The sequence below is a fragment of the Gavialis gangeticus genome, unplaced genomic scaffold (genome assembly GCF_001723915.1).
Source record: "Gavialis gangeticus isolate Ggan-Ray unplaced genomic scaffold, GavGan_comp1, whole genome shotgun sequence".
NCBI classification, from domain to species: Eukaryota; Metazoa; Chordata; order Crocodylia; family Gavialidae; genus Gavialis; species Gavialis gangeticus.
The window spans coordinates 43,461,694-43,472,339 of NW_017729034.1; the positions used below are offsets into that span (position 1 = coordinate 43,461,694).

Here is a 10,646-nt window from a genome sequence, read left to right on the forward strand (position 1 = left end):
CTGTCAAACTGCCACGGTGGCCCCTGGACCTCAGTTGTGTGAAGACTGGATACTCTGTGGGTTCATTGTTTTGTGTAAATAAAGATGCACAGAGGAAATTAAATTTCAGTGGCAGGCTGAGCAATGTTAATTAAAATATTAAATACTCTGCTAGAAGACTTATGTCCTGAACTGTTACTTTTTTTGAATAATGGCTAAAGTATAGTGGAAGGTCTGATGCAAAATGAATAGGCTACACAGGTCAGCAGAAATTATTTTTAAAAAGCATCCCTTGCCCCATATGTTTTGACTTGAGTGTTAGGATTCCTAGTAAAAGCAGGCTTATCTAAGAGAAACCATCAAAGTTTAATTATCTGTCAAGCCTGGAGAAAATGTATCTTTCTGATCAATTCTGGACCCTTTGCAAAGCCATATACGAAAAAAATCACAAACTGGCTGTGGGCCACATCTCTGGGTTGTGAGTGTAGATCTTTGATTTACAGTGGCCACATGATACAGTGCTAATGATGCTGATGTAGAGTAATTCAAGAGAAAGTTACCTTTCCTCAGTACAACTTTTCTAACCAAAATATGATAACCCAGCACCAAGGGAATATTAGTTCAGACCACAACAATATATATCTGTTCTCTGGAGGAAACTGTGTCAGAAATAATTACATGCACTGTCATTCAGTCTCTGAACAGTGTGTAATCATTTGGCACCTGAATGTTCACTCATTAGAAGTTTGCATGATACTGTCCTTAGTCAGGCATGAATATCTGGACAATTAAAATTTCATTTATTTTTTATTTGTCCTCAGCTGCATGGGCTCTTGACACTTTGCAATATTTAATACCCTATAATAATTGCTATCTGTTGTAAATATGAAGGCCTAGAACCTATTCCACTTACTAAACACTGGAGGCTCCTAGATCTTCATTCTCATTATAAGCAGAACCAGATCCAAAGAGGGTTCAGTAGTGCAGGTGCACCCCTGTTTTTAAACTGTGCTGCAGGACCAAGTCCCCGAAGCAGGTAAGAATCACTTCTCTTGGCACCCCCTTCCCCATCTGCTCAGCAGCTCTTCCCTTTGTTCCTCCCGTTCCCTGCCACTGCTGTCCCAGCTGACCCAGGGGTCAGAGCCACTCCTACCCTACTCTTGGTAGGCTGTGTGGGGAGCCAAGCTCAACCTGGGACAGCAAGAGCAATGGCAGGAGGGTTCCCCTCCCTGCTAGTGTTCCTGGGTTTTCTCTGCTAGTCTGGGGTCAAAGGCAGGATGGGTGAACCAAACTACTGCTGCTGTCCCTGGCTGAGCCCAGCTCCCTGTGTAGCTGCTGTCTGCAGCCCCAGCTGGAACAGGGCAGAAGAAGCTAGGACAGTTGCAGCAGTAGGCAGATCACCTCTCAGAAGAATAAGTAGAGAGGGTGAGGGAATAGGAAGGGGAGTAAAGGGGGGTGCTGCTAGCACAGAGGGAAAGGGAGGGGGTTGCCCAAGAGCATCTGATTTGTAATACAGTATAGCCTCATACATCCGGCATGCTTGGGACCCACAAGAAATTTGAAAATTCCAGATTTTTGAAACCAGATCAGCAGTTTGCTTAGAAGAGAAACATCTGCTTGAATCAGAATACTTAATAGATAGCAGAACTGACTTTAGTTTAAATTAAAGCACAGTGATGGTCAAGAGGAAAGTTCAGTTATCTTTTCCTCAATAGTCTGGTGGTTTGGGTACCTCTCAAAGGAGTGGGCAAGTTCTAAGCCACATGTGACAGGTGTGAACCCCACATCTACTTCTTTCCAAGAAAGTGCCCTAACTGCCTGGCTCTGGGCTGTGTGGGACTGAGAGCATCATCCATCCCTTCTGTTGAAGCTGGCCCAATGGGATGCAAGATCATGAGGCATGGAAAATAGAGCCTAATTCTGTAGCTCATGAGGATTCCTCTGCCACCCCACCAAGGGGGAAGTGATCCTTGGGTTATGGTTATGTTCCTAATGCTCTTTATGCATTTTATTCAGCTACTAAAATGAAAATAGACTGTCTCAGCAGCAGTGCTCTAAAATGACATGCTACTGGAAGCAGCATGCTCCTAAGGTGGAAGCAGATTAGCATGACCTGTGTGGGACTTCAGGTAGGATAATTAGTACTGCTGGCAGGGTTAGCTAGCATCCCATTGGCTAATTAGCTCACCTGTTGCATTGTGCATGTGCACGTATACTACTTCTGGTTTAGGAGGCAGCTTGTCCAGAGCAGGCTGTCATGCTTCAGAGTGCCACTGCTGGAGATGGTTAATTCACCCTGTGGACATGGCCTTAAATGATTAAAAGTCACATGGGTGCAACTTGGACATCTCAGAGAGAAAATAAGATCAGGCCCAAGATTTTCCAAAGTGACTAGGAATTTTGGGTGGCTTAGTTTTTGGCTAACTTGAGGCATCTTAAGAGAACTTGAGTTTCAGAGTACTGAGCAACCACCCTCTGAAAATCAGGCCCTTCAGGTGTCTTACACTGGGTACCCAAAAACCAAGGCACTCAATTGCTAATAATTTTTGAAAAACATGACTGCAGTTTTCAATATAGTAGGCCAGTTTTTCAGTCACTGAACTGCAAGAGCAATAAAACTGCTCTACCAAGCCCCCAAATTCCATCAGTGCAATCCTGCCCTCCACAATGCTATCACTTACAGCCTTATATTTTCCTCAAAGTTTGGCAAAAATAGTAAGTGGCATGGGGCAGGGGAGGGGACCTCTACAGCACATCCAGAAAGTCAAAGAACCCTATTGCTGACAGAAGTGAAGTAAATTTGGTATAAACCATAGACATCTCTGACAAGTGCAACCCCTATGGAAGGGAAACTATAGGTGAAACCTGGCTCCACTAAATTCAATGGCAGAACTCCCATAAGGCCAGGATTTCACACTGTGAATAAAGACAGGAATATTCTTAAAGATAGATTTACTGATTTTATGGAACTGGACTCTCTATATCTGATGCATGGAGCATGACTTTGCAAATTTGCCTTGCATATTTTAAAGCATTTAAAAACACTTCAATTAGGAATTCTAACAGCACCATTAGAATGCGGCAGAGCACCCGCATTGGCTGTTGTGAACAGGGACAGTGGTAACTTCTGGCTGCTGCTGCCCCCACAATTAAAATTGCATGGCTATGGGAAAAGCTGTTTTTTCTTCCCCTTAGCCCCTGTTGGCACCCAGGATGGTTGCCGATGTCTCCCTACCCTAGCTATGCTGTTGAATTTAGTATGTTAGGGACCTGCCTGGCTCATGCACTTGACAGAGAGAGGTGGAACCTGTGATGTGGAGCTAGGGACTGTCCAATCTTTATTACAGTTCCCCTAATACAACCTATCTAGTAGTCTGGAGGACCAGGACTTTGATCACTCCATAAAGCCCTTTGATTTTCTTGTAAGTTAATATAGTTGGGCCTCGATTTACCTGGTTGTTTTTTCTGCAGTTTCACCTATGTGCAGTCAATTAATTGTAACCCTTTAATTTTGTACATGGCATGGATTTACTTTTACATGGTGCAGCAGTTGCCAAGATATTCAGACGCATCTAGAATCAGCTGGTTGCTTCCTGCCCCACCTTCATCATGCTGCTTTCAGTGTAGCTGGTAAGTGTGTTGTGCTGGAAAGGGACAGGGGAGGGAAAAGGCTTGGTGGGGGGAAGATAAATACCCCCTGTGGTGAGGGAGGGAGTGGGGCAGGGGCTGGGGCAGGTGCTACTCAGCTGAGGCAGGGCAGGTACGGGACAGAGCCACGGCTCATCTGGGGACAGGAGGAGGGGGGCAGCTCCCCCTGCTGCATGCAGCCTGGGGGGGCATGTGCCCCACACATCTGCATGGGGTAGGGTGGGCTGCAGCTGCAGGCTGGAGCTGGGACTGCACGGGGCTCTTCTCGGCGGGGGCTGAGCTGGGCTTGGCTTGAGGTGGGCAGCAGCGGTACTGGAAAGGGGCTATGGGGGGGCTACAGAAAAATTTGGGGTGGCTGCAGCCTCCCCCTATAGCCCCCATCCAGCACTGCCACCACCAAGAAAAGTCTAGTGCAGCCTCAAGTCCAGCTAGCAGCCTGCTTGCCCTGTCCCACGCATGTCTGGGGGCAGTCCCCCCCCGTGCCATTCCAGGGTGTGCGCAGCAGTGGGAGCCACCCCCTGCATGTTCCCCAGATGGGCCATGGCTCTGTCCCATGCCCACCCTGCTCTGGCAGGGCAGCCCCTGCTTCTGGTGGGGCAGCCCCCACTCCTCCCTCACAGCGGGGTGTGTTGATCTGCGCCCCCCACACGCCTTCCCTCTCCCCTCCCTTCCATCACACCAGACTTATCAGCTGCATGCAGCTCTCCAAGCTGCTGGGCTCTGCTCTTTGCTGCCTGCATGCTGTGCTGTGGTTGTGCGCATGCACGGGCATTTATCAGCCAAATTATCAGCTGCATCTGGAACCTAAACCCTTATTTCTCATAGATCCTTGGTATCTTTTTATGTGATTTCTATTTGCACCATGTTTTTTTCAAGAATGTAACCACCATGTAAATCAAGGCCCAACTGTAATTCCAACATGACTGAACTGATAGACATCACTGCCATCCTAAAACTGTTTTGTGCTCTATGTGATTTATGTTAAATCTCAGTTCAGCTTCTGATGCATAAAGGTCTGAATCACAATAAACATCCCTAAAAGTGGCACTAATTAACAGTCACAGGAAAGATAGTGAATGAATACACATGGAAAAAGAAACATCCTCTTACTCCTAGGGATTCTTCCTCTAGTGTCAGGCTCACTGTTGGATAGAGACTCTAGGAATATCAATTGTCAAGACTATTAGAAATGTAAATACTGTGGTCTTTAGTTTACCTTTAAGATGCTGGCCACTGTTGCTGGTGGCATTGAACCACAATTTTTTCATGGTAGCTGTGATAGGCATTGCACCAATTACACAGAAGGATGTCTGACTGTTACTCCACATTTGGCCAATTCTAACTGGTGGGTCCATGGAGACAGGGCAATGACTTCATCTCTTCCTTACTCTTCCATGCTATCTGAGGGGAGTTCAGCATAGCTAGCCCAATATAGTTTTTGCATTACCATTATTGCTAGTGAAATGTGACTTTTAGATAACTTCATGCCCACAGCAAAAATGATATAAGGCATTTTTACTTTTCCAAATACTGACAGCTTTGTCAAGGAGTGTAAATAGTACAATATAATTCAGAAAAGATGTGATGTGCAGTTTTTAGAGCTTAGATAAATGGTTGATACATATTGCCTATGGCACTGGAATGGGCTACATGAAAAGTAGCTTGCAAGTCACTATATATTGTATTTGGACACAGTTTTTCCTTGCAAAAATAAGCAGATTTGTGCTGGCTCAGAGTTTTCTACAGTTTATGAAAAAACTGGTTTAAAAGCATCCTGGTACTTAAAATGTGATTCTGCTTTAAAAAAACTCAGAAATTGCAATGTGTGTGTTTTTATATTGAATATTACATACTATACATTGCAGAAGGACAGTTAATAATAAAAATATTCTGAAACCATAACATTCAGATCCTGGTCTGAACTTATACATTTACCAGTTCCAGTGGGGAGTGATGCTTCTGCTTGAGGATCCTGCAGTAGGGTCATCTGAAGAAATTTGAATTAGATTCCAGTCTTTCCTTAAATTCCACTATAAAACCTGTTGGGTTTTCTCTTAATCGTCAACAGGTTCATCAGGGCCCAGTACAGTCTAGCTCTATAGTTTATTAACCAATAAACTGTAAGGAGTTGCTTGTCTTACCACTTGACTGCCCTTCCCTCATCCATGTTATACTATGGGATTTCATAAGGCAGGCATCTGAATAGTTATCTGTGTTTTGCACACAAGTGTAAGAAAACATCAACAGGATCATCCACTATGTGAAGCAATTTTGAAGTAATTTACTTGCATTTTTCTGAAAGGAGAACTTTTTTCTCACTGGGTCGCATTCTTTTCACCATCTGTCCTGACCAGGCCTGCTACACTGTGCTATTTAAAAACCTTGAATTTGTGTATTATGGCCTGTGGATCTATGCCTCTATTATTGAATTGCTTTACTATATTTCCAGGCATTTCTGCACGTTGGCAGAAATCTTTCTTGAACTGTTTCCACATTTTCTTGATCTAATATTATCAGTCACAGTGGGGTTTTTCTATACTGACTCCAGGTTTTCTGAAGCAGTATAAGCAGGTGCTTTATTTTCTTGCATTATTTCTAAGTGTCCTTGATTTTCTGGCAGTGAGTCCAGGTGTTTCTGAAAACATTTTCCCTTCAGGCTAGCTGAGTAACTGCTTATAGCTGAATCTGCAGCTGCAATTATTTGTTTCTTATATTATGAAGTCAGGGCATATATAAACTGGCAATGTGAAGAACGAAGAAAAAAAAAGGGAAAATGAAACAAAATAGTTGAGTGGAATATGGAAGGCCTCAGAAGAAATAAAATGCTATTGAGTGAAATTCTTTTTTATCAAAAACTAATTCAGCTGTCATGACCCATCTCAATCAAAGACTCAGATGATTGTTTATTAATTGGAGATGCCCTGGGATATAGTTTGAATGGGACTGCATGAAAAAATATTACAAAGCAAAATTAGATTGGAAGCTATGTGTTTTCGATAGAGACATTTTATGTTCAGAAAAGAGACTCATTTAAAGTGGGTTGTTATTAAATGTCCTTCTTCCTTGTTGCAGGAGCCAAGCTGAGTGTACAAAGCTAATTGAATGGGAAGTTCTTTCACTAGGAAATTGGACTGAATGCCATTAAGTCAAAATTATGTAGGAACAAAATAAAATGGTGGAAGCCAGAAAAGAGACAGGGGTCTGAAATCAGATACAGTTGTTTCCTTTATCATGAACAGGGACTGAAATGAAGTACATATTGCTGTCTCTGGGCTGTAGACAATTCTAGCATACAGCATGTGAGCTTATAACCTCAGTAAAACAAATAAGACATCTGCTCTCAATAATTCCTAAGTATTTTCACCCAACTGGGCTAGCAGTGGTTTCTGTGTGAGAGTAGGCTTGGCAATACCACATATTCTACTTCCTGTTGGAACCTATGAATGAAACTAGATTGAATAAACCCAAAATCATCAGACCAAAGAGACTGAATGCAAAAGACTTCTAATGCATAGTTAATGTTTGAGATATTAGCTATTCCATATGTATAATTCATTGACTAATAGAAGGGGAAATTATTTGTTTGCTGGTATGTTAATGATAGGAGAAGATTCAAAATATCATCTGCATTTCTCTCAGCACACCTTTATTGTGTCAGCCTACCCTCAGGGTTTGTGGGGAGGGGGATTTCTAAGACTATAAAGACTGTTTCTGATATCTATCTCACTGCTTTTGTTGAGTCCATGGCCATAGATTACTACAGCTGGAGCCATTGAGCTATTACTTAACAGACGCATCCTCCTTCATCATCCCATCTGGGCTGTAGACAATTCTAGCACACAACAGGTGAGCTTATAACCTCCATACAAGAAATAAGACATCTGCTCTCAATAATTCCTAAGTATTTTCACCCAACTGCAGATTCAGCTCTGCAGCTATGGAAGGAATACTAATTACAGTAAGAAGGACTAAAAAAATGACACTGATGAACACATGTTTCAGGGCTATGTTATTTTTTTCTTAATTTAATATTTAGATTTATTTGGTGTATTCTTCCCCAAACCAAACCCCAGACCATAAAAGAAAATCTAAGCTTGAAAATCTCTGTTTCCTGCCAGAGATGAGAACGTTCAGATAGCATTCAAGAGTCTGTGTGGGCCTCCCATTGTGTTTGTGAGTCTGAAGTTTGCCTGCATGAGCAGCTGTACACCCCCTAAGCAAAACCCTTGATTGATAATCGAGACACCAGTGCCAAAATTCTGCAGTGACAAAGATTTAATGTTCCCATTGCAACTCTGATTGCATGAATCGCCTCGGGGTTCTCCCATTAGCTCAAAACAAGACATATCGCCCATCGTATAATTAGGGAGAAAAATCAAATCTTCTTGAGCTTACCTTTATCACATGCCATAGCTGTCCAATGTCAGCCCAATCTGAATGATCTCCATCACTATCATTTGTCTTTTTGCTCCATCATAGAACCTCTTTTCCAAATTAAATGCATTTTTGTCGGTCTTTAAAAAAAGACAGCTACTTTAACCACTAGCCCTTCCCAATTAATTCTGAAAAGGTAAAACTAAACCTTCCTGCGGGGAATGAACCTTACTTTGAGCATAAGTAAGACTTCATTGTGGCATAAGCCTTATGTTAGCTTTCTCCGAAGAGCTAATTACACTTTGTGTACAATCACTCTAGGAAGTGTTAACCACCCTACATTAGTTGCAAGTCATTGCCGATCAAATGAAATAAAGAGAGAGAAGATGCCAAAGAGTTTTAATTTATTTCCATTGGCAATCTCTTGGGAGAGCAAATGTCTGTAAAGCTTACTCTTCTGACAGAAGCCACAGCTCAAGCTGCATGTGAATATTCAAATGATTTGGGAGCATTATCCCAGGTTTGTCCTCTTGGTAGCAAACCTTACCTGCAGACACCTGAACAGAAATGTGATGCTGAGCCCTTGAAGGCCAGGGAGCTTGCAGTACTGATGCTGCACAGCCAGAGGGACTCTGTGCACATACCTCAGTGTGCTCTGCATACTCCCTCAGTCTGCCCAGAGCTAGAATAGTAGCAGCATGCAGGAAAGCCCTGTCTGATCCAGACTGCTTGGTCTTCCTGTAGCACAATGTGAGGACTGTGAAGGGGGAGCAGATGGTATTCTGTTCCCTGTTTGGCTGGAGCAGCAGAGTCCAGTGACAAGCTGTCTCCATGTGGTGGAGAGAACAAAGCACCCTGGGATGCTGGAGGATTGTGCAGTACCCAGCATACCAGGATACTCTGCACCTCCCCTCTCTCCTCCCCGCTCCCAAAGGGAGACAATGTGTTGCTCCAACTGTACTCTACTACTGCTCCAGCACACATCCCCTTCACAATCCCTTGTGCAGCAGGGAGACATAGGCTGACCCTGAGCAGTGTGGGATTCCCTGTGCACTCTTGCCATCTGTTGCCAGACAGACTGAGGAACCTGCAGAGCATGCTGAGATGTGTACACAGTAGCTCCTTTGCACAGCATCAGCACTACAACCTTTCAGCTCTTTGGGGGCTCGGTATTTAAATGTCTGCTCAGGCATCTCTGGGTAAGTTTTTCTGCCAGGAGAACAAACCAGGGAAAATTCTCCTGGGTAATTTGAATGTATGCATGGAGCCCCAATTTTCTGAAATTACAACCACCATGCATTATAACTGGAATGCCAAGCTATATAATATGACAAGACACAAATTCCATTTGTGTAAAGGCTTAACAAGTCCTTGTAGGTCACATAACCACTCAGGAGTGCAGCATGAAATGAAGTAGAAACTCCTTGCTGGCTAACTCAGGGAAAAGGACATGGGAATTACTGTTTAATGTTTTTCAGGGTTTTTTTTTCGTGTTGCATTCAATAAAATAAGCCCTGAGGAAAGAGCCTTAACAGGACTAATGCCTGAAGGGTTAGTTTGTTCCTTGGCTGGTGAAGCTTTCCGTTAGCTTACAGTACCATCAAGGGCATATCATGTAATGCCCTTTACCTGTTCTTATTTTTGGCACTGCTAAATAGTTCTCCTCAAAATAGTATTTAATAGAGGAATTGTCTGCTGGATTACTCTACCCAGAATCCTTAACAGGACATTGTACATCTCTGAATGGTGAAAAATAAAAGAAGGTAGATTGGTAGCAGTTAATTTCAAGGTCTGCCAATATTTTTTTAAACCAAATCTGGTATCACATGTTTGTACATTTGAGCATAGTGCTGAAGCTTGTGGGACATTTTCAGTTAAATTGTACAGCAATGATAAGCCAGCCAGAACATGATTGGTTAATATAACCTTGTGAGCACTCTTTACATCACTCTTGAATGTAATGTCAAGCTTTGGATATGATCAATGATTCCCTTTCAAGGTTCTGTCTGACATCAGAATTGAGGGCAGCTGTGTGGCTTGCATTTGAATCTAATTTATTTTGTGCTGCTGAGTTACTGCAGCTAATATTTCATGGGAATCTCTGGATAATTAATTGATCTGAGAAATGCACGCTGCTATGTTTAAACAGAACCCAGTTGTTGCAGCACAGCTTGGGCTGGAAGGAATCTTGCTGAAAGAATAATGCTGTACTTTCAGCAATATTTAATTAATCTCTTCAGTGGTCATGTTGTAACTGGAGCCATCACATACAATGTAAGTTTATTCCATTAGGTGGAATCAGTCTTTATGCCTAAAGGAACTCAATACAGCAAAGTGCATATATTTTTCCATAGTGTGGCCCACATCTTAATGCAGAGACATCTCAAAGACCAGTTTTTCACTCCTATTTATACTTGCATAGATAATTTTTCTTAGTAACTATATCTAGCTCTGGTGATTCTGATCACCATTATCATAGAGATGATCACCATTATCATAGTACTTGAACACAGGGCATTCTTCAACATGCCTATTCTTGCAACATACCCGTGATGTAGGGAAGTGCCGTAATCTCCATTTCACAGGTGGGTAAGTGAGGCAGATAGCAGTTATTTTCCCCCAAGGTCACACAGTAAACTTGTTGC

The 10,646-nt window shown here is 42.8% G+C and overlaps 1 long non-coding RNA gene across 1 annotated transcript in view; it reads left to right on the forward strand.

Annotated features, from left to right (window-relative positions):
- Positions 1-1,430, forward strand: part of LOC109304338 — a 15,312-nt gene extending 13,882 nt beyond the window's left edge. The window contains exons 2-3 of the long non-coding RNA XR_002099364.1: positions 1,147-1,151; positions 1,421-1,430. This is a non-coding gene — a long non-coding RNA (uncharacterized LOC109304338). The remainder of the gene's footprint in view (positions 1-1,146; positions 1,152-1,420) is intronic.
- The last annotated feature ends 9,216 nt before the right edge of the window (positions 1,431-10,646 follow it).